A 22,946-nucleotide genomic window follows, 5' to 3' on the forward strand; every position below is an offset into this window, starting at 1 on the left:
CGGTACTGGACTAGCCTTTCTTCCCCCTCCTCCTCCCCCCTTTTTTTTTTCTTGTTGTTATATTGGTATTCGAAGCCTATACGCTTGGTGATTGTCTGCAACTGACCAGTTTACTTTATGTTATTATCACCAAACCACCAAATGTTTCTGTTTTGTATAATGCGTAATGGGGTTTGGATAGGGAAAGGGGAGGGGGGAGAGAAATTGTTCACAGTTTGACGGTGAATTATGTTTCTTCTGATCTTTGACATGTGCGTTTTGGCAGGTGACGTGTTCCATACTCAGTTGTTGGATGTATTTGTTTTGATGTGTCATCAATAAAAAATGTTGAAACATGGAAGCAGAAGGAATCTTGTGCAAGCCGCTAACCCCCGGATTCTGTATAGTGCATTTAGATTTAGGTGGCGAAATCGGCGCAGATTCTATAACACCATGCGTAACTTAATTGGTTTAACAATCTGAGTGCTGATATCAGCGCTCAACAAAGTAATAATGAGCACTAATTGGCACTGATTAGAATTTAGGTGTATTCTGTAATGAGGTGAGCTGAACTTCTAACGCGCACAGGCAAAAAGGGGTGTGGTTTTGGGCGGCAAATGGGTGTTTCATGGGTGTTATGAAATTTAGGTGCCTATAGAATATGGCCCAATGCGCCTAATTCTACGTGTTGGAATTTATGCCATGTTTTAGTTGGTGTAAATGGATTTGCGCAGATACTGGGGCTGAAATATCAACTAAGTGTATTCTATCATCGGTGCCTAAATCTAGATGCCGATTACAGAATATGGCTTAGTCGGCACCGATTTCAACACCAAATGTTTAGGCGCCATATGTAGAATCTCATCCTAAGCGCTGATAGTGAGAGATGAATGCGGACGAGTCACAGCAAAGCCGAAAATGAAAGCACACATTGGCGCCTGGTTCCTGTGCTTAAATATAAGCCTTCCAAATATAATAAAGAAATAAAATTGAAACGCTTCTATCTAAAGGCGTAGAAAACAGGCATTCATGTGTGCTTCGCTTTCCGGTTTGCCTGGTGCCTGCGTGCAAGAGCTGAGCTTATGTGAAACTGTTCTGCGCATGTGCCGAGCATGTTCCCCCCTTGCTTTCGCTTTTGCAGTAATTTGAATACTATTTCCTTGAGAACTGGCGAGCTAGTGTTCTGCGCTGTTCCAGCAGTATGGGTTCTGTGCAGTTGGCTTTGCCGTAGGAGTTCTGAGCATCGGCCTGTCAGCCATATTAGCCGATACCACGGCAATTACCACGCCACAACAGTGGCGTACCAAGGGGGGGCGGTGGGGGCGGTCCGCCCCGGGTGCCAGTGGGTGGGGGGTGCTCCGCTCCCGCCGCCTCCCATGGCCATTCCTGCGGCGCCGCACATTAAAAAAACCGGTGAAGCAGCGTCGCAGGCAGCGCCTCGTGCCCTGCTTGTAAAAAAAAAAAAAAATCAAATCTCCTTCCTTCTCTTCCTCGTCTTGACGTTGACTTGGGCCTTCCAATCAATTGGAAGGCCCGAGTCGACGTCAAGACGAGGAGAAGGAAGGAGATTTGATTTTTGTTTTACAAGCAGGGCACGAGGCGCTGCCTGCGACGCTGCTTCGCCGGTTTTAACGGGACTGAGGTGGGGAAGGAGAGGGGCGAAAGGGACTCGGGTGGGGGTGTTCAGAGGGGAGAAGGGGACTGGGGTGGGGATCTCAGAGGGGAGAAGGGGAGGGGAGAAGGGGACTGGGGTGGGGGTGTTCAGAGGGGAAAAGGGGAGGGGAGAAGGGGACGGGAGGGGAGAAGGGGACTGGGGTGGGGATCTCAGAGGGGAGAAGGGGACTGGGGTGGGGGTTTTCAGAGGGGAAAAGGGGAGGGGAGAAGGGGACTGGGGTGGGGATCTCAGACAGGGGAGGGGAGAAGGGGACTGGGGTGGGGATCTCAGAGGGGAGAAGGGGACTGGGGTGGGGATAGAGGGGAGAAGGGAAGGGGAGGGGAGAAGGGGACTGGGGTGGGGGTGTTCAGAGGAGAGAAGGGGACTGGGGTGGGGGTCTCAGACAGGGGAGGGGAGAAGGGGACTGTGGTGGGGGTCTCAGACAGGAGAAGGGGAGGGGAGAAGGGGACTGGGGTGGGGGTGTTCAGAGGGGAGAAGGGGGCTGGATCTGGGGGCTGAAAAAAGGGGCAGAGAGAGAGGGACAGATCCTAGATGGAAGGGGGAGCGAGAGGGAGGGCAGACCCTGGATGGATGGGAGAGGGAGGGCAAATGGTGGATTGAAGGGGCAGAGAGAAAGGGCAGGCAGTGGATGGAAGGGACGGCAGAGAGGGTAGACACTGGATGGCAGAGAGAGAGAGAGAGTGAAGACAAATGCTGGATGGAAGGAAGACGGTGAAAAGAAGATGAGGAAAGCAGAAACCAGAGACAACAAACTGTAAATAAAATATATTTTTTTATTTTTTTTGCTTTAGGATAAAATATTGTAGGTGTGTTAAATGTTTATAATAGAACATGTAAATAAGATAATCTTTTTATTGGACTAATTTTAATACATTTTGACTAACGTTCGGAGAACAACACCCCCTTCCTCAGGTCAGGATAGGATACTGTAACAGCACTATACTGTACTGACCCGAGGACGGAGGTTTTGGCCTCTGAAAGCTAAATGTATTAGTCCAATAAAATGGTATTATTTTACTTTCTATATTTGTTTTATTTCTATTTGTTAATTTGTAAAGTGGTGATTGGTACTTATTAGTTTTTTTCAAATTTACATCTGCTGTCTTTATATTTTGCACAGTACTAGGGGACAGTTTCTGTTTCTGTGGTGTTGCATTGTATGCAGAGTCTGGCATTGGGGGTTGTTTAATTTTTGTCTAAATAGAAAGTTTATGATTACTTATTCTATAGTGGATTAGGGTGTATCTGTGTTTGTGAAAAAGACATGGCTTTCAGTTGGCATTGACTGTGCAGGATCTACGATCTGTACTATTCTGTCTGGTTTCGTTTTACAATAGGTGAATTGATGTTCTAGTGCTCACTGTAGTGTTTAAGATGTTTTCCTTTTCCTTGTGTGACTCGTAGAAATGACTGCTTATGGTATGGTAGAATTGCTCTATAGGTCCTGAGTGTTTTGTATTCTTGGTATGCCTAGTACTGGATTTGGGGGGGGTGTTAAAAAATGACCGGCCCCGGGTGTCAACTACCTTAGGTACGCCACTGTGCCACAATTAATGTACATTATCTGCCACATTAACAGTTAATGCAGAATGGGGCTGAGAAAGTGGGAAACTGCAGTTTACTGGTTAAGTGTTACTGCAACGGATAATGCGGTGCAGTCAATATTACCTGCACTGATGCAGCTAACTGTACTGCGTAATCTGCAGTGCAGTTACCATGTGATAATGATGTGTCCTCAGTGTTAACTGAATGGGAAATTGTTGGCACACCCCTAACAGTTAAAAGAGGGTTTGTAGTTGCATCAACTTCATTTTGGCATTTAAAGGAGGTAACTTTGATATTCAGAACCCCAGGTCTTCCAGCTTTGCCCTAAACATCATTATTTCTTTAAAATTCCTGTATTAAAAAAACAAAATCAAAGAAATTGCTACATTACTGGAGATACTTAAGCTGCACATTTTATATTTAAATTGTGATTTGTGTCGGAAGATGGCCGGCGATCACTTTCGAAAATAAGCCTGATAGTAACATAGTAGATGACGGCAGAAAAAGACCTGCACGGTCCATCCAGTCTGCCCAACAAGATAAACTCATATGTGCTACTTTTTGTGTATACCTTACCTTGATTTGTATCTGCCATTTTCAGGGCTGTAGTGACTTGCATTTAATCTGTTGTTTGATAACATTTGTGGTCTGAAAGAAATTGACTTCATGCAGTAATAGGAATAAAGGCACCTTGCTGGTCCCTGCCCTGTTTCTGGCTTATCAGCCAGTGATGACTCGATTATCACTCACAGTCAGTGCAAAGTATGGCCTGGATGCAAGGTATTTTTTGTCAGCACTTCCTGGTATAAGTAGACTTGTTTGATGTTTTTGTAAAATGACATGCGGTATCCTGTAGACAATATATCATCTCCCAGTTCAATCGTGTTTTTTCTGTGTGTCTCAGTAGCGTTTCCCAAGGTTCTTATTCTATCTGCTAAAAAGGCTGGTGGTGCCTTATAGAGCAGAGAAGGCAAAAGTAGAGACTAATAGACGATTCACCACTGGAGACGTGAGTCCAACAGTCTTTATTGTATCAAAGATAATGACCCGACACAGGCCGTGTTTCGACGCAAAAAAGCGTCTGCATCAGGGGTCAATAAATACACCAAGTAGTGAATGCAAAACGAAGAGTCCTACTTGTATGTGTGTTGTCAGCTCACTGATCACGTAGCACCAAACAGAATATGCTGGATACAAACTATCAGAGCAAATGAGGTGGTGGTGCCTTATAGAGCAACCAGTTTAATTGAGGATAAGAGTTCGCTTATCTGCTTGGCTGACATGACTACCCTCTCTGGAAGTTGTTTTGTCCACCAGCCTTTCTGCTCTAGCAAGGGACAAGACTCCTGAAACTAGGTGTGCCGTACATGAATGCAAAACGTCAATGTTGACAATTGCATCAATACCTCATATGATATTGGTATAGCATGATATCTGTACTTTTCACTGAACTGCTGCCAGAATCTCAGTGGAAGGGTGGAGGAGTAGTCTATTGGCCTGAAAGTTAATTGGGGCAGGCACAAGGCTGAAGGTTCATCTGGGGTGGGGGGAGGGGCTGATACTCTTGTTCCAGCCCTGCTTTTTAAGCCTTTGTAATGTGATATACTATGGCAGGGCAGGATTAAGGCATAGGGGAAACTAGGCCTGTGCCCATGGCTCAAAATCAAGAGGGGGGCCTGCTAAGTCTCCAGCACAAGCATGCTAAACTCCTGGCAGATGTGGGAAATTTGGGGTCACAGTACTGCTGCCAGCCAGTGGTTTAGTTAGAACTCAGTGGAAGAACCTTTATATTGGCAATATGTAATCTGCAGACTGTCTGCATCCCTCTCAGCAGTCTCCCTTCCCCTCTGCATGATTCCAGTCACTTGCCATGGCACCTGAATCCATATAATTCCTCACTCTGTCTTGCACAGCATTCCCTTCTCCAGACCAAAGCAGATATAGGGACTAGTCCAGGGTTGGATGGGTGGCAGGCTTTCAAGAAGATGGATTGTATACATTCAGGTTCATAAACTACAAGACTTGCAATCTGAGGCAGTGGAGGGTGAAAATGCCCAAGGTGGGCTACTTCTCCACTCCAAGTCACCTGGGAGAGAGCAGTCTGGGGAACCAGCCATGAATGGAGGTCCCTAAGGGTAAGAGAAAGAGAAATGTGTATTTTCTTATATGTCTCCACTATTCATGATGTATTGTAAGCCACATTGAGCCTGCAAAGAGGTGGGAAAATGTGGGATACAAATGCAATAAATAAATAAGAATTGATATTTTATGTTTTTATTACGTTTGTACACTGCTTTGTATAACCCTAGCATGTTGGGAAAGTAGTGTAATAAACGTTTTAAATGAATAAATGTGGGCCTGTAAGGGAAACAAAAGCATAAACGGGAGAACTTGGAAAAGACCCACAAACGTGTATTTACCTAGAGCACATATATATTGTATTCCAGGTACTCACTCACCTGCACCAGCCATCCATTGTGACGTCACAATGGAAGAAGAACAGGGCTAAATTGTACGAAACAATATATGATTGTTAACCCAAAACAGTGTCAACGTTCTCGATTGTTTATTTATAACATTTGTACCCCGCACTTTCCCCACTCAACAGCAGGTTCAATGCGGTTTACATAATAAAACAGGTTAATAAAGTGATATAGGACGGTTTCTTAGGCTTAAACTCCTCTCTTTCGGTCTTCCAAAGACCGTGTAGGGTTGAAGTTATCTATCCGATGCATTCTCTTCTTAAGAATGTCCTCCTGGTGGCGGTATGTTGCAATCATGTTTTTTCAAGTGGAACTGAGACTTTCTACGTGATCAGCAGACAGTAAACACGAACCTAAGAAATTGCCCTTCGCCGTGTGTTTACGTCATGACTCAGCACATTAAGTTCTAACTACGTCCACACTGCAAAATATCTCGCCCCAGTCTTCTTCTCCAACCTCATCTGGAAAGGAGGAAGAAGTAGGCCGGCTGGTTTCTCCTCTTGCGCCACACTACAGAGCTCGGCTTCCGGGCACAGACAGCACTAATCAGTGTCTGGATTTCCGGAGGAGACCAGCGGTCAGACAAGGAGAGATTCCCCCGGCCACAACGCCAGGTAAGGGTGGGAACGGAGCCCGGGGATTTGAGGCAGTGGCTGAGAAATCCCGAAGAGAAGGGCAGGTCAGCTCCGGGAATCAGGTTTTGTAGGCTCAGGTGCTGAAATACGGCGGGAGAAACATGATCGGGCGCCGCTGGAAAGAAAAGGAAGCTAGTGAAGGGGGAGAGAGTCTTGGCAAGAAGGAAAAAGCGAGGGGCTAGTAGTTCTGTCCTTCAAAAACAATGGTTCCATCTCACAGTGCTTCAAAACTAGTGCTTACCAGCGGGAGATGAATAGCCTGCTTAAATGCACGGGGAAAGGCTACCAAAATCAAACAGATTACCTTTCTGTTGGGCTATTGGAGATAACACAGTAGGTAGAAGCCTCACAGCGTCAGAGCGTTGTAAGAAACTAAAGGGTCCCTTATGAAGCATCAAGCGAAACAGGAGCTCGCAGTTGGGCGTACCCATTAGTTCAACAGCAGCTAAGTGTTTATTCATTTTTAATTAATTAATTTGTTACATTTGTATCCCACGTTTTCCCACCTATTTGCAGGCTCAATGTGGCATACATAGTACCGTAGAGGCGATCGCCAATACCAGTATGAACAAATACAGAGTGAGATTATGGTAAAGTTCATTTGCGATAGATACATTGGGGATCAGAAGGGCGAAGAGTTACGTTATGTCCAGTACGAGCTTTTATGTTGTTGTGTTGCAGGGTTAAGGCATTTAAGTTGGATCGTTCGGGTATGCCTTTTCGAACAGGTTAGTTTTTAGGAGCTTCCGGAAGTTTAGGTGGTCATATGTAGTCTTCACGGCGGTTGGCATTGCGTTCCATAGTTGTGTGCTTATATAGGAGAAGCTGGATGCATAGGTTGATTTGTATCTGACACCTTTGCAGCTTGGGTGGTGGAGATTTAGGTATGTTCGTGTTGATCTTGTTGTGCTTCTGGTTGGTAGGTCTATGAGGTCTAAAAGCACTAAAGGGCAAAGAGTATCATAGTATTATATATGAAAAATTAAAGAAAAAAGAATGTAAAGGGTGAGGTTTTTTGACTCATGACAATGCTCGCTAGCAGCCTTACAAAAAAGAAACATTTATTTCACGTGTAAGTGCTAAGCAGCGCGGTCCACTATTAAAAACACAATAAGTGGTTACCGGGTATCTGAAGTCTTTTCCTCTACCCCCTTACAAACATTACAGAGAAAAAAAATTACTTGTGAGTGTGGATATTGATTTAATAGATGATGGCAGTAGAGATCAATCGAACTGGAAAAGAAGAAACCCAGCTCGTCTCTGGTTGGTAGCTTCCTTAGGCTGGCATGTGCGGTTTAACACCCGGCAAACCTGGTCCTGGAGGCAACACCAGCCGGTTAGGTTTCAGGATATCCACAACGAATATTCATGATAGAGATTTGCATGCACTGCCGCTGCTGCATACAGATTTTCATTGTGGATATCTTGAAAACCAGACTGGCTGGTGTTGCCTCCAGGACCAGGTTTGGAAACCACTGGGTTAGCCCCTAATAATCATTCCTAAAACTGTCCTGGGGGGGAACCTCAGCCAGTCAATTTTTGAGGATATCCGCAATGAATATTCATGAGATTGATTTGCATATAGTGCCTCATTGGTATGTAGATCTATCTCCTGCATATTCATTGTAAATAGCCTGAAAACCTGACTGACTGGGGTTCCCCAAGACACATTTGGGACCCTTCTGCCCTTATTGAAGATCAGCTCAACAAACAATGGATCCCAAAATAACTCCCTGGTAAAACATTGACTATCCAAATATAAACCAGAGATTGTTAAAAGTGGATACACGCTCTAGGGTGATTGCACATATAGAAAAAGCTAATTTTCGTTTGTAGTTTATGGAGAGTTCTCAGAGTAATAACTCACCCAAATGAGACTTGTTCTCTTAGTCTGTAGGGGTGGTTGAGCATCTCAATCATAGAACCTCTCCGTGGTTTTTTTTTTGTTTTTTTTTATATACCAACTAGTAAAAAAGCCCTGTTTCTGATGCAAATGAAACGGGGGCTAGCAAGGTTTTCTTCTGTGTGCATGTGGGAGTGTGTGTGTCCCTGCCCTCTGCCCTCTCTCCCTTCCCCTCTGCTCTCTGTCCCCTCCCCCCTCGGAGTCAAGTCCTTCAGTGTAAGTTTCCTGCTGTGCTGTGTTTGTGTTACAGAGATAGTGAGGGCTTCTGCCCTCTCTCCCCTCCCCCCTCTGAGTCCTTCACTGTTACAGAGAGAGCGATTTGATTTCGTGCTTTGCTGCGTTTTCCTTCACTGTTTGTGTTACAGAGAGAGCGAGGGCGGGGCAGACACTAATGGGGAAACCGGATATCTCTCCCCCTTCACACTTCCGGCTGGAGGCTTCATTTAGAACGTTGGTGATGCCTTTTATATATAGAGATAATTTTCAAAAACCACACTATGGTGCCCCAAATACTGTTCAAACTTTCAAAAAGTATAAATTTGAATTTAAATGTGAATAACACTCAGTGGCGTAGCCAGGGGAGCGGCCGCTCCCCCAAAAGGAGTTCTGCCAGCTCCGGCGCCTATTTTTTTCTCAATGTGTTGCATTGAAAATGTGTGCCAGTGCTGGCTGAAGTCCGCTCTTGGTCCCCCCCCCCCCCCCCGCGCCGTCAACCTGGCTCCGCTTCTGATAACACTCACTTCAACCTCGTGTTCCACTACTCCTCAATCACTCTAATATCAAAAATTGCCTTAATAAAGGTCTAATGATCAAAAGGAGTTTATCAGTTATTACGCTGAGAACTCTCCATAAACTACAAACGAAAGTTAGCTTTTTCTATCTGTGTAATCACTCTTCTTCCTAGAGCGTTTATCCGCTTTTAACAATCTCTGGTTTATATTTGGATAGTCTTATTGAAGATCAAACACAGTTTATTTATTTATTTTTATTTGTTACATTTGTATCCCACATTTTCCCACCTCTTTGCAGGCTCAATGTGGCACGGCCACATTGGTGATCTGCAAGGGCCGACTTCTACATGGAATGTTGCTAGTGGAATAGCAACATTCCATGTAGAATCTCAAATAGTAACAACAGTGGAGGAGTGGCCTAGTGGTTAGGGTGGTGGACTTTGGTCCTGGGGAACTGAGGAACTGAGTTCGATTCCCACTTCAGGCACAGGCAGCTCCTTGTGACTCTGGGCAAGTCACTTAACCCTCCATTGCCCCATGTAAGCCGCATTGAGCCTGCCATGAGTGGGAAAGCGCGGGGTACAACTGTAACAAAAAAAAAAAAGTGAGATTTCATTTGATGAAAGTGTGTCGAAGTTGGGCCATGATCGAAGTTGGGCCATGATCGATCTACTGGGTATTCCCCGGGTTTTGGGTCTAGACATTCAAGGATATTTGTGTAATTTGTGAAATTGGTTTAAAATAAAAGCTATTTCTTGGCTTTCCTATGCCATTTTCATCTAATGCATTTTTTAAGATCTACCTTTAAACTGTTTGAAAGGGCAGGAAACAAATAGAAAGGTTCTCTGTTAATGTTTCAGTTTGTAGTCAGAAAAACAAGCGTGAACCAGATCGTGTGCTGATACAGCAGAACTCTTAAAAGTATCTATAGAGACATTCTGGTCACATGAATGAAATCACGGGTTTAAAAAAAAACATTGCTTCCTCTTTACAATTAAATGAGTCAGTGATAAGGAAAAGGAAACAGCTGTGATTGAGATCCCTTTATCTTAAAATGGCTTTGGGGGTGGGGAGAAAGGGTCTGTCTCTTAGCCTCTCCAGGGTCACCGAGAGACTGTACTGGGCAGGGCTGCAGGGCCCCCTCCTCAGGACCACCGTGTAGCCAGACCACAAAAATTGTGCCCCCCCCACCGCAACTCCACATACCTTGGCTGGGGGGGGGGGTCTCTAAGCTCTACCAGCAGAATCCTTCCTCCAGCGCTGTTCTCCGCCGCATTGCCTGCCCTGCGGCTGCTTTTCCCCTCACGTCATGCAAGCATGTGCGACGTGAGGGGAAAAGCAGCTGTAGGGTAGGCAGTGTGGCAGAGAAAATAATGCTGGAGAAAGGCTTGAAGTGGCGGGGCTTGGGGGGGGTCCTTGCCACCAAACCAGAGGCACTGAGTCTGCTCCTCCCCATCCTCTAAGGGGGCCCAGTGCCGGAGTTTTCTCTCTCCTGCTAGGACGCGATCATCCAGAACCCATCAGGAGCAGGAGAGAGACAGACCCCAACGCTGGGCCCCCCTTGGAGGCTGTGCCTGGGGTAATCTTGCCCCCACCCCTTTCTCGGTGGCCTTTTGCCTCTCTTTCTTGCCAGGTCCTCAGTAAACAAGTGGATAGGGCTTCATTGGCACCTGACGGGTGCTGGTGAAGCAATGATTTGACTGTTGTTTCTTTTCTTATGGAATAACCTACGGTAATTTACTCAGGGGCTCGTTAAGCTTACAAAATTCCATTGGCTACTATGTAACTTTGTAAGTCTAAGTTGCCGATGATCAAAAGTAAACGCTGGTGCTAAGAGTCCATTAGCGTCGTACTGTCGCCCACATTTACCAGCGTAGAATGATCAGAAGGGTGTAGCGCAATGACAGCGACTGGCAGCACAACGAATGCAGCCAGGCCACGATACTACACTACCTTGCATCTACGGCTTTTCTCCCTCTCATGCACCCCCGACACGAACTGGCACAATCTCCGACTTGTGTGCTGCTGCGGCTAAGAAAGCAAATAGAATGTTAGGTATTATTAGGAAAGGGATGGAAAACAAAAATGAGGATATTATAATGCTATCGTATCGGTCCATGGTGTGACCGCACCTAGAGTATTGTGTTCAATTCTGGTCGCCGCACCTCAAAAAAGATATAGTGGAACTGGAAAAGGTGCAGAGAAGGGCGACAAAAATGATAAAGGGGATGGGATGACTTTCCTATGAGGAAAGGCTAAAGCGGCTGGGGCTCTTCAGCTTGGAGAAAGGGCGGCTGAGGGGTGATATGATAGAGGTGTATAAAATAATGAGTGGAGTGGAAAAGATAGATATGGAGCGTCTGTTTACGCTTTCCAAAAATACTAGGACAAGGGGGCATGCGATGAAGCTGGAGTGCAGTAAGTTTAAAACAAATACGAGAACATTTTTCTTTACTCAGCGCGTAATTTGACTCTGGAATTCATTGCCGGAGAATGTGGTTAAGGCGGTGAGCTTAGCAGAGTTTAAGAAAGGCTTGGCCAGCTTCCTGAAGGAAAAGGCCATAGAATGTTATTAAATGGACGTAGGGAAAAAAATCCACTATTCCTGGGACAAGCAGTACAAAATGCTTTGCTCCGTGGATCTTGTCGGGTGATTGTGACCTAGATTGGCCACTGTCGGAGACAGGGTGCTGGGCTAGATGGACCTTTAGTCTGTTCCTAGTGTGGCAATGCTTATGTCTTGTGTCTTAAATCAGATTGACAGACATCTTGCACTACTTTGAATATCTGACTTCTCTTTGCACATCAGATTGCTACCTGTAAACCCGATCGACTTCTATTTGCACCTCTGACTCTGTTGTAATTCCGAATGAATTTATATTTCAACTTCTTTATTGATGGTATAGCAAAACTCATCAACACGTGCCAAACAAATCACAATATCTGAGTAAGAACAGCATAATAGTCATATCCTCAGCCTTTTAACATTTTGCTTCCTAACCTGTCCCTTCCCAGAACCCACCCTCTCCCAAGCGTCAGCGTTTGTACCAGAGACACTGGAGAGTTAAGGTCCAGATTCAGTAAATGGCACCCAAATTTAGGTACCGGAAAGATCCATGCTAAACTAGTAATCGCTAAAGGGCGCGCCGTAGATTTCATGCTTAACTATGCCTGCCAAAACCTGGTATAAGTGTTGGGCACTCAGTTTATGGAAGTTGGGTGTGCAAATCCAAGAATTGTATAACATCGAGCCTAACTTTTGGCAACGCCCCTTGTTCTGCCAGACTTTTCCCGTAGCCACGTCCCTTTGGTGTTGCACGGAATGGATGTTATAGGATGGAGCTGTGCATTCATCTGCCCTAGGCACTAAATTGTTGCCAATTAACGTCAATTATTGATTGTTGATATCTAATTATTTGGTATGTACATCGGCCCTTGGCGACCTATATAGAATCCGGGGGTAAGTGACTAGCCCCAGGTCACAAGGAGTAGCAGTGGGGTTTGAACTGGCGTTCCTCATTGTCAGGCCGCTGTGTGTTATAACCACCAGACAATATTCTGAAAATGAGACCTATTAGTAGCTCTGAAAGACTGATTATGTGATCCATTTTAGACATTAGAGCCCGACTTGGTTTCGGGTTTCAGCCAAAAATGCAAGTGCATTTCGGCTGAGACCAACCCCCCCCCTTTCCCCTGCGATCACTCTCTGCACCATGCCCTCCCCGTGCGTACCTTTAAACCTTCTGGTGGTCTAGCGCAGCGTTTTCAACCAGTGTGCTGTGGCTGATCCCCAGGTGTGCTGCGGGAGTTGGGCCAGCTTAATTTCTGCCAGAATGGAGTAAGTTTTCTTGTCTCTAGCAGTCGGTGGCAGGGAGCAGTGATTCATACAGGCTGTTCGCATCAACCCTGGATCCTTTTCTCTGATGCTTTCACATAGGTGGGAAGTGTCAGAACGCTGCAAGGTTGACATGAGCAGGCTGTATGACTTGCTGCCGCCAACCAAAACTTTTAAAAGGTATACGGGAGGGAGGGGTCAAGCGAGACAAGGGGAGATGCCTGGTTGCCGGCTGGAGAGGGCACAGAAGGGAGAGATATAGGACTATTTTGGTGGATGTGGGGGTGGGGGGAAGAGAATGTACTTATGTACTAAATGCTGGACTATTTGTGAGGGTGGGGGGAAGAGAAGGTAAATGTTGGACAATTTGTGAGGTTGGAGAAAGAAAAGGTAAATGCTGAACTCGGTGGGGTGGGAGGAGAAGAAGGTAAAATGCTGGACCATGTGTGGGGGTGTGCCGTGACAATTTTAGTGCCGGGAGATTAAAAAAAGGCTGAAAATCTCTGGTCTAGTGGATCTTCAGCGAAGAGAAATCCCCAGTCGCTTTTGCCCCCGTCGGTCCCGCAGCGGCCTTGTGAGATTGCCACAGAAGTTCCCGTCTCGTGAGGCTAATGCTGGATGTCCCAGCAGCTATTTTGGCTGCTGAGTCGACGGGGGCAAGAGTGACTTGGGAACGCTTTTGTGGTAAGTCCGGGGAGGGCCTTTGGGTGGTAGGAGGGAAGGAAGGGAGCAGCGAGAGTGATCGCGGGGAAGGGAGGAGAGGGGTTCAGATTCAGCCGAAATCGAACTGCAAATTTCAGTTGCTGGTTGGCCTCTATTAGACAAGTGCAGTCTCTCTATATGTAACCCCTTTTGGGGAGACATTCCTGGTAGAGGTTAAGTGGTCCATCTTCACAGGCTGCATAAAAATAAGCCACCTACAGCATGTTCTTGGGATGAGACCAACGACAGCTGGGAGACCTTGGGCTTAGGGGATCACTCACTCTTACAGTCTGTTCAAAAATAATCCACACTCCAGGTATTCCAAATAAAAAGTAATTTTACTGACAAAAGAGGAGAAAAATCAGTCTCACAGCAGAAAAATAAAGGAACCGTTTTACTAAGCTGTGCTAGGAACTAACACATGACTAAAGCATCTGAATATGACATACCACAGGATGTGCTCAGGCGTCCTGTGGTGTCGATTTGTTTTTACTGCGTACTAACCATGTAGATGCCCATAGGAATATTATGGGCACCTACACGGTTAACACGCGCTAATGCTTGGCGCTTGCTAAAAACGTTAACGCGCCTTTAGTGCGGCTTAGTAAACAGGGTCTAAATTTTTTTTTCTCCCTCTTTTTGGGAGGGGTGTTCCTGTGCTAATCAGTTATCGCAGTACATTACTGCATGCGGACTGGTTAGTGCGGGATTACTGCGCAAGCCCTTACCTTCAAAATGGGTGGCACGAACTGCTCACAGGGTAATTGTTTGTAATGGATGCACACTGATGAAGTTAATTGCAGAATGGTAAAACGGTGAAGAAAACGTCTTCTTTTAATAATCGCTTAGCACTGCAATGGCAAGGCGGCTCCTGGCAAAGCAGAAAAACGTGAAACGGAGAGGCTCCGTAGAGCGCGACCTGCAAAGCCAAGTTAACGTTCTGCAATCGTTACGCTTAGTAATTGATATTAAGTAAGGGGAATACTAGCACAGAAAAAAAGTACAAAGTTAGCTTAGTAAAGGGAGATGGAGAGATTTTAATAATTGTTTTTTGTTGTTTTTTTTTACTTATGATGGCAACAACCGTCGGCTACTAAGTTAAGCGACTGTAATTCTGAATTTTTTTTCCCTCCTCCTAATTCAATTAGGATTTCAATATTCAGTTCCACTCTGCAGACTTCACTTACTTAGGAACCAAATGGTGGAACTCCTTACCACGCAAAATAAGAAATATACAGGAATATACTAGATTCCACAAAATCCTCAAATCGTTCCTATTCAAACAAACCCTCTCAAAGAACTACCATATCTCAAACAACTAATTATTACCTGAATTGGTTATTACTCTATTTACCATTAACCTTCTCTTTGCTTCATGTACAATTTCTCATTCATCATAGATTTTCTAAATGTTAAACATCCATAGCTATCCAAGTACGCTTGATAATGTATTGTAAAGTTGGATTCTTACAACAAATTACTTTATGTACTGTTTATTGTAAGCAACATTGAACTCAAACTTGTTTGGGATTACATGGGATATAAATGTCACAAAAATTCTGAATTTATAAATGACCTAGAGATGGGAATAACTAGTGAGGTAATTAAATTCGCCGATGACACAAAATTATTCAGGGTCGTCAAGTCGCAGGAGGAATGTGAACGATTACAGGAGGACCTTGCGAGACTGGGAGAATGGGCGTGCAAGTGGCAGATGAAGTTCAATGTTGACAAGTGCAAAGTGATGCATGTGGGTAAGAGGAACCCGAATTATAGCTACGTCTTGCAAGGTTCCGCGTTAGGAGTTACGGATCAAGAAAGGGATCTGGGTGTCGTCGTCGATGATACGCTGAAACCTTCTGCTCAGTGTGCTGCTGCGGCTAGGAAAGCGAATAGAATGTTGGGTGTTATTAGGAAGGGTATGGAGTCCAGGTGTGCGGATGTTATAATGCCGTTGTATCGCTCCATGGTGCGACCGCACCTGGAGTATTGTGTTCAGTACTGGTCTCCGTATCTCAAAAAGATATAGTAGAATTGGAAAAGGTACAGCGAAGGGCGACGAAAATGATAGTGGGGATGGGACGACTTTCCTATGAAGAGAGGCTGAGAAGGCTAGGGCTTTTCAGCTTGGAGAAGAGACGGCTGAGGGGAGATATGATAGAAGTGTATAAAATAATGAGTGGAATGGATCGGGTGGATGTGAAGCGACTGTTCACGCTATCCAAAAATACTAGGACTAGAGGGCATGAGTTGAAGCTACAGTGTGGTAAATTTAAAACGAATCGGAGAAAATTTTTCTTCACCCAACGTGTAATTAGACTCTGGAATTCGTTGCCGGAGAACGTGGTACGGGCGGTTAGCTTGACGGAGTTTAAAAAGGGGTTAGATAGATTCCTAAAGGACAAGTCCATAGACCGCTATTAAATGGACTTGGAAAAATTCCGCATTTTTAGGTATAACTTGTCTGGAATGTTTTTACGTTTGGGGAGCGTGCCAGGTGCCCTTGACCTGGATTGGCCACTGTCGGTGACAGGATGCTGGGCTAGATGGACCTTTGGTCTTTCCCAGTATGGCACTACTTATGTACTTATGTACTAAATAAATAAACATTAGCGCATGTGCATTAATACTGAAAATGGAAAATCGGCCATTTTGCAGCTGCAGCAAAAGTGGCCTTAGCGCACGGGAAGAACCCGCGCAAGGGCAGGCTAAGGGTACATTTTGCCGCAGGTTAGTAAAAGGGCCTCAAAATGCATAACATCGGGGGGGAAACAGTCTGTAGCTTCCACAGGTTCATCAGCAAACGTTCACTTTAGAGGCGGAGATGGGAAGGCGGTAGACCTAGAGGACATGAAATGAGATTGAAGGGGGGCAGACTCAAGAAAAATGTCAGGAAGTATTTTTTCACGGAGAGAGTGGTGGATGCTTGGAATGCCCTCCCGCGGGAGGCGGTGGAGATGAAAACGGTAACGGAATTCAAAAATGCTTGGGATAAACATAAAGGAATCCTGTTCAGAAGGAAGGGATCCTCAGAAGCTTAGCGGAGATTGGGTGGCAGAGCCGGCGGTGGGAGGCGGGGCTAGTGCTGGGCAGACCTCTACGGTCTGTGCCGTGAAAATGGCAGATACTAGTCAAGGTCAGGCATACACAAAAAGTAGCACATATGAGTTTATCTTGTTGGGCAGGCTGGATGGACCATGCAGGTCTTTCTCTGCTGTCATCTACTATGTGGCGAGAAAACAAAAGTCCGCTGAACAGACCCCAGTCAAGCTTCTTGTGCACTTGCTGAAAAAGAAAAGAAATTGGGCCTCAAGCTTTTCTTCCTCAGCACCAGGAAAAAATGAAGAGGGTCCTGCTCCTCCTTTTTCACGTAATAAAAATCACCTCAGTAACCCATATCCCAGGACCAAGCTCCTCATGGGACACTCGCCCTCTTGTGACATTTTAACTCTCTTTAATAGTACACTGGGAGAGTTTTCTTGCTCAGATCACCGCACAGTCCGTGACGGGTGCAGTTTTTCTTTTGTTTCAACATTTTTTTTGTTGATGACACTTCAAAAGGTACAAAACAAACTCACCACAATGACATCAATACAGTATTATTGCACGTAGTATAAACAGTCATCACATTTTTTAAACATTTTTGCCCCCCCCCCCCCTTTTGTGCCCCTACTTTATTTAATCCGTCGTATATTACAAGAGATTTATTGGTGCTGCAAAGAATTGGAGTGGAGTGGAGGAGTGGCCTAGTGGTTAGGGTGGTGGACTTTGGTCCTGGGGAACTGAGGAACTGAGTTGGATTCCCACTTCAGGCACAGGCAGCTCCTTGTGACTCTGGGCAAGTCACTTAACCCTCCATTGCCCCATGTAAGCCGCATTGAGCCTGCCATGAGTGGGGAAAGTGCGGGGTACAAATGTAACCAAAAAAGCTAGATACTATTGGAGATTCTACATGGAATGTTGCTACTATTGGAGATTCTACATGGAATGTTGCTATTGCTATTCCACTAGCAACTTTCCATGAAGAAGGCTGCGCAGGCTTCTGTTTCTGTGAGTCTGACGTCCTGCACGTATGTGCAGGACGTCAGACTCACAGAAGCAGAAGCCTGCGCGGCCACATTGTTGACCTGCAAGGGCTGACTTCTACATGGAATGTTGCTAGTGGAATAGCAACATTCCATGTAGAATCTTAAATAGTAGCAACAGTGGAGGAGTGGCCTAGTGGTTAGGGTGGTGGACTTTGGTCCTGGGGAACTGAGGAACTGAGTTCGATTCCCACTTCAGGCACAGGCAGCTCCTTGTGACTCTGGGCAAGTCACTTAACCCTCCATTGCCCCATGTAAGCCGCATTGAGCCTGCCATGAGTGGGAAAGCGCAGGGTACAAATGTAACAAAAATAAAATAGATACTATTGGAGATTCTACATGGAATGTTGCTACTATTGGAGATTCTACATGGAATGTTGCTATTCCACTAGCAACATTCCATGTAGAAGGCTGCGCAGGCTTCTGTTTCTGTGAGTCTGACGTCCTGCATGTACATACAGGACGTCAGACTCACAGAAGCAGAAGCCTGCGCAGCCACATTGTTGATCTGCAAGGGCCGACTTCTACATGGAATGTTGCTACTATTTGAGATTCTACATGGAATGTTGCTATTCCTCTAGCAACATTCCATGTAGAAGCCTGCGCGGCCACATTGGTGATCTGCAAGGGCCGACTTCTACATGGAATGTTGCTAGTGGAATAGCAACATTCCATGTAGAATCTCCAATAGTAGCAACATTCCATGTAGAATCTCAAATAGTAGCAACAGTGGAGGAGTGGCCTAGTGGTTAGGGTGGTGGACTTTGGTCCTGGGGAACTGAGGAACTGAGTTCGATTCCCGGCACAGGCAGCTCCTTGTGACTCTGGGCAAGTCACTTAACCCTCCATTGCCCCATGTAAGCCGCATTGAGCCTGCCATGAGTGGGAAAGCGCGGGGTACAAATGTAACAAAAAAAAAACATTCAATACTCCCAGTAGATACCCCTTAAACAATACCAACAAAGTGCAAATTAGAGCACGATCGTATGTTCAAATAATTAACCTTGCCGCTCCCCCCCCCCCCCCCCCCCCCCCCCCCCCCCCGCAGGGCTTTTGTTTATGTGTGAACACTTTTTATTTCAAACCAATACAGCAATAAAGCTTTTACAAATGCACTGGAGCTCATCCTGCTAGCCTATAGTGTACCAGGATGATCGTTTTTGAATTGCTTTGACCTTCAGTCAGTGCCCTGTCTTACCTCACAGTGAAGGCGGATCTCTGCATTGCCATGTCGTCATCTGAGCTCTCCTTAAACTAGAAATTGCTCCCTGGCTGCATTCCTGGAGCTCTTTCGTGCTGGCAGTGCATGATGGGAAGGCAGAACAAACACGGAGTAGGACAAAGTAGCAGAATGGACTGTTCCTGCGATTCCACCCCAGTCTCTAAGAAACCAAGGCGCGTGCTTCCCCTGCTGCACCTGTTTATTCAGAGACTAGTTTGTGTGTGAACTTAGGTAGGTATTATACTTGTCTGAAGAGTGGAGTTTTAAACAAGAAAACTGGATGTGACACAGCGCTGAAAAGGGTTAGTTTTTCCAGAGCGCAGTTATTTTGGTCCTGCAGTTCCCGGCTGCTTCTTGGACTTCCTGCTCAGTTGGAGCTGGTCTCCATTAGGCTACGGTGCCACAAACCTTCTTTTGCAACTGCATAGGACAGGGGAATAACTATTGAGAAAGGCATAATCTAAATCAAGCTCCCCTTTATGCCATATGGTCTTTATCTGTTTTCATTTTTCTCTGTTCCTTTTTTTTTTTTTTTTTTTGGAGGGAGGGGAATCTCTCTATATAAAAGGCAAAACCAACGTTCTATGAAGCCTCCAGCCGGAAGTGTGAAGGGGGCGAGATATCCGGTTTCCCTATGAGTGTCTGCCCCGCCCTCTCTGTAACACAGTCAGTGAAGGAAAACAGCAGAGCACGAAATCAAATCGCTGGCTCTGTAACAGTGAAGGACTCAGAGGGGGGAGGGGAGAGAGGCCAGAGGGCAGGGACACACACACTCCCACATGCACACAGAAGAAAACATTGCTAGCCCCCGTTTCATTTGCATCAGAAACGGGGCTTTTTTACTAGTTGGAGAATAAAAGGTCTGCCTCATGCACAGAAGTAGTTCACCCACTCCCCTATGCTGTACAGCTCCCTCAGGTTTTTGCAACCCAAATGCTTGACCCTTCTGAATGAACCCTTAATATTGAAGCACAGGGCCACCGAGAGACATGGAGGGGCATTTTCGAAAGAAACGCCCAAGTTGCGATTTTGGACGTCTTTGCAAAACGTCCAAACCCAGGGGTGGGGAAAACCGTATTTTCGAAAAAAAGATGGATGTCCATCTTTTGTTTCGAAAATACCGTCAGAGGCGTCCAAATCCTTAAATTTGGACATCCCTAGATTTGGACGTCCTTGGATCTGGACGTTTCTGACTTTTGGCGATTTTCGAAACCAAAGACGTCCATGTCAAAAACGTCCAAATGCAAGCCATTTGGATGTGGGAGGAGCCAGCATTTGTAGTGCACTGGTCCCCCTGACCTGCCAGGACACCAACCGGGCACCCTAGGGGGCACTGCAGTGGACTTTATAAATTGCTCCCAGGAACATAGCTCCATTACCTTGTGTGCTGAGCCCCCCCAAAACCCACTGCCCCCAACTGTACACCACTACCATAGCCCTTAAGGGTGAAGGGGGCACTTATATGTGGGTTTGTGGTGGGTTTTGGAGAGCTCGTTGTTTCCGCCTGGGTCCGCCTGTCTGAAGTGCACTGCAGTACCCACTAAAACTGCTCCAGGGGCCTTCATGCGCTGTCATGGACCTGAGTGTGACACCTGAGGCTGGCATGAAATATTTTTAAAGATGTTTTTTGGAGGGTGGGAGGGGGTTAGTGACCACTGGGGGAGTAATGGGAGGTCATCCTCAATTCTCGCCGGTGGTCATCTGATCATTTTGGGCACCTTTTTGTGCCTTATTTGTAAAAAAAACACGTCCGGGTGAAAACGTCCAAGTGTTCGTCAGGGATGTCCTTGCTTTTTTCGATTATGGGTCAAAGACGTCCAAGTGTTAGGCACGCCCAAGTCCTGCCTTTGCTACACCTCCGACATGCCCCCTTGAAATGTGGACGTCCTTGCGACGGACTGCAGTTGGAGACGTCCAAAATCGGGTTTCGATTATACAGATTTGCACGTCTCTGTGGGAAGGACGTCCATCTCGTTTTATGTCGAAAGATGGACGTCCTCTTTCGAAAATGAGCCTGATAGTCTGGCCCAGGGCAGAACTGGACCAGCACATGCCGCCCACCCCCCCCCCCCCCCCACTTGCACCACCACTCCCGCCTGCTCACCCCCTTAACTTTCTGTCTTTGCTTCCAACGAGGGGGCCCGAGCATGGGCCCAGCGCCAGAAAGCCACTTCCTGAGTGCCTGCTCCCATGTGACCTCGCCTGCTTCTGTCCGTGCAGGGAGTTAGGACCCGGATGATTGCATTAATGTGATACTGCACTAATGCAATCGTCCGGGTCCTGTGCGGCACGCAGGAACAGGGGAGCACAGACCCAGCAGCAAGAAGAAACTTGCCGAGGCTAGGCCCAGGGAATTTTGCTTCCCCTACCCCACCTCTCGACGGCCTTGCCATCAGGTGATCACTGGACACCAGCAGGGCCACAGAGAGACGGAGCTGGGGCAGGGCCACTGCTGCTGCCTTCCCCGACACTTGGACTGCCACCACTCCCTGCCCCCTTACCTTCCTGCATCTGCTGCTCCCTCGGTCTGTCACTCTCCTGCGTGTCGGGACCCGGGTTATTGCGTTAATGCAATCACTTGGGTCCCGACGCACAGGAGCAGGAGAGAAATAGACCCTGGCGCTGGGCCTTTCTTGGAGGCTGGGCCCAGGGAACCTTGTCCTCCTTTTCAGAAGCCCTCACATCAGATATTCTCCCCATTTATAAGCCCTAGATCCAGTATGGCTGTATCCCGAATGGGTTCCATTACAGTTCACCCTCTAGAGAATCCAGGATCTCCCTACTTGTAGACAACCCAGCAACGGGGATGCCCCAGCCCACATCCAGCCTATAACTACGTCATACAAGGTTCCACGTTAGGAGTCAGAGACCAAGAAAGGGATCTAGGTGTCGTCGATGATGATAATTTTGAAACCTTCTGCTCAGTGTGCTGCTGCAGCTAAGAAAGCAAATAGAGTGTTAGGTATTATTAGGAAAGGAATGGAAAACAAAAATGAGGACGTTATAATGCCCTTGTATCACTCCATGGTGCGACCGCACCTCAAATATTGTGTTCAATTCTGGTCGCCGCATCTCAAAAAAGATATAGTGGAATTAGAAAAGGTGCAGAGAAGGGCAACGAAAATGATAAATGGGATGGGACAACTTCCCTATGAGGAAAGGCTAAAGTGGTTAGGGCTCTTCAACGTGGAGAAAAGGTGGCTGAGGGGAGATATGATAGAGGTCTATAAAATAATGAGTGGAGTTGAACGGGTAGATGTGAAGCGTCTGTTTACGCTTTCCAAAAATACTAGGGCTAGGGGGCATGCGATGAAGCTACAATGTAGTAAATTTAAAACGATTTGGAGAAACTTTTTTTCTTCATTCAACGTTTAATTTAAACTGGAATTCGTTGCCCGAGAATGTGGTAAAGGCGGTTAGCTTAGCGGAGTTTTTAAAAGGTTTGGACGGCTTCCTAAAGGAAAAGTCCATAGACCATTATTAAATGGGGAAAATCCACTATTTCTGGGATAAACAGTATAAAATGTTTTGTACATTTTGGGGATCTTGCTGGGTATTTGTGACCTGGATTGGCCACTGTTGAAAACAGGATGCTGGGCTTGATGGACCTTTGGTCTTTCTCAGTATGGCAATGAGTAACCTAAGGAAGTATTATTTCACAGAAAGGGTGATGGAGGTGTGGAATAGCCTCCCGGTGGAGGTGGTGGTGTCTAGGACTGTTCCAGAATTTAAAAAGGCATGGGATAAGCATGTGGGATCGCTTAGGAACAGGAAGAATTAGGGGTTACAGAGGATGGGCAGACTGGATGGGTCATATGGCCTTTATCTGCCATCATGTTTCTATGTTTCTATTCCACCAATGCCTAAGAGCCAACCTCATCAGTGATGTCACAATGGCTCAATTGTCCTATTCATGGCTTACTTTCCCCACTTAGTGTGAAGAGTTTCAGTCTCTGGTAACCAGAGCTCATATTGTGATGTCATAATGGGAATAGGCTTAGGAGTAACCTAAGGAAGTACTATTTCACAGAAAGGGTGGTGGAGGTGTGGAATGGCCTCCCGGTGGAGGTGGTGGAGTCGAGGACTGTGTCATGGGATAAGCATGTGGGATCGCTTAGGAACAGGAAGAATTAGGGGTTACAGAGGATGGG

The 22,946-nt window shown here is 46.2% G+C and overlaps 1 protein-coding gene across 2 annotated transcripts in view; it reads left to right on the plus strand.

Annotated features, from left to right (window-relative positions):
- The first annotated feature begins 6,020 nt into the window (after positions 1 to 6,020).
- Positions 6,021 to 22,946, plus strand: part of LGMN (legumain) — an 89,292-nt gene continuing 72,366 nt past the window's right edge. The window contains exon 1 of one of the 2 annotated variants that reach the window (XM_030214433.1): positions 6,021 to 6,296. The gene's annotated coding sequence lies outside the window, so the exon portion shown is untranslated. The remainder of the gene's footprint in view (positions 6,297 to 22,946) is intronic. The other variant, XM_030214432.1, reaches the window with a different exon arrangement.

Source organism: Microcaecilia unicolor, chromosome 9 (genome assembly GCF_901765095.1).
Source record: "Microcaecilia unicolor chromosome 9, aMicUni1.1, whole genome shotgun sequence".
Lineage (NCBI taxonomy): Eukaryota > Metazoa > Chordata > Amphibia > Gymnophiona > Siphonopidae > Microcaecilia > Microcaecilia unicolor.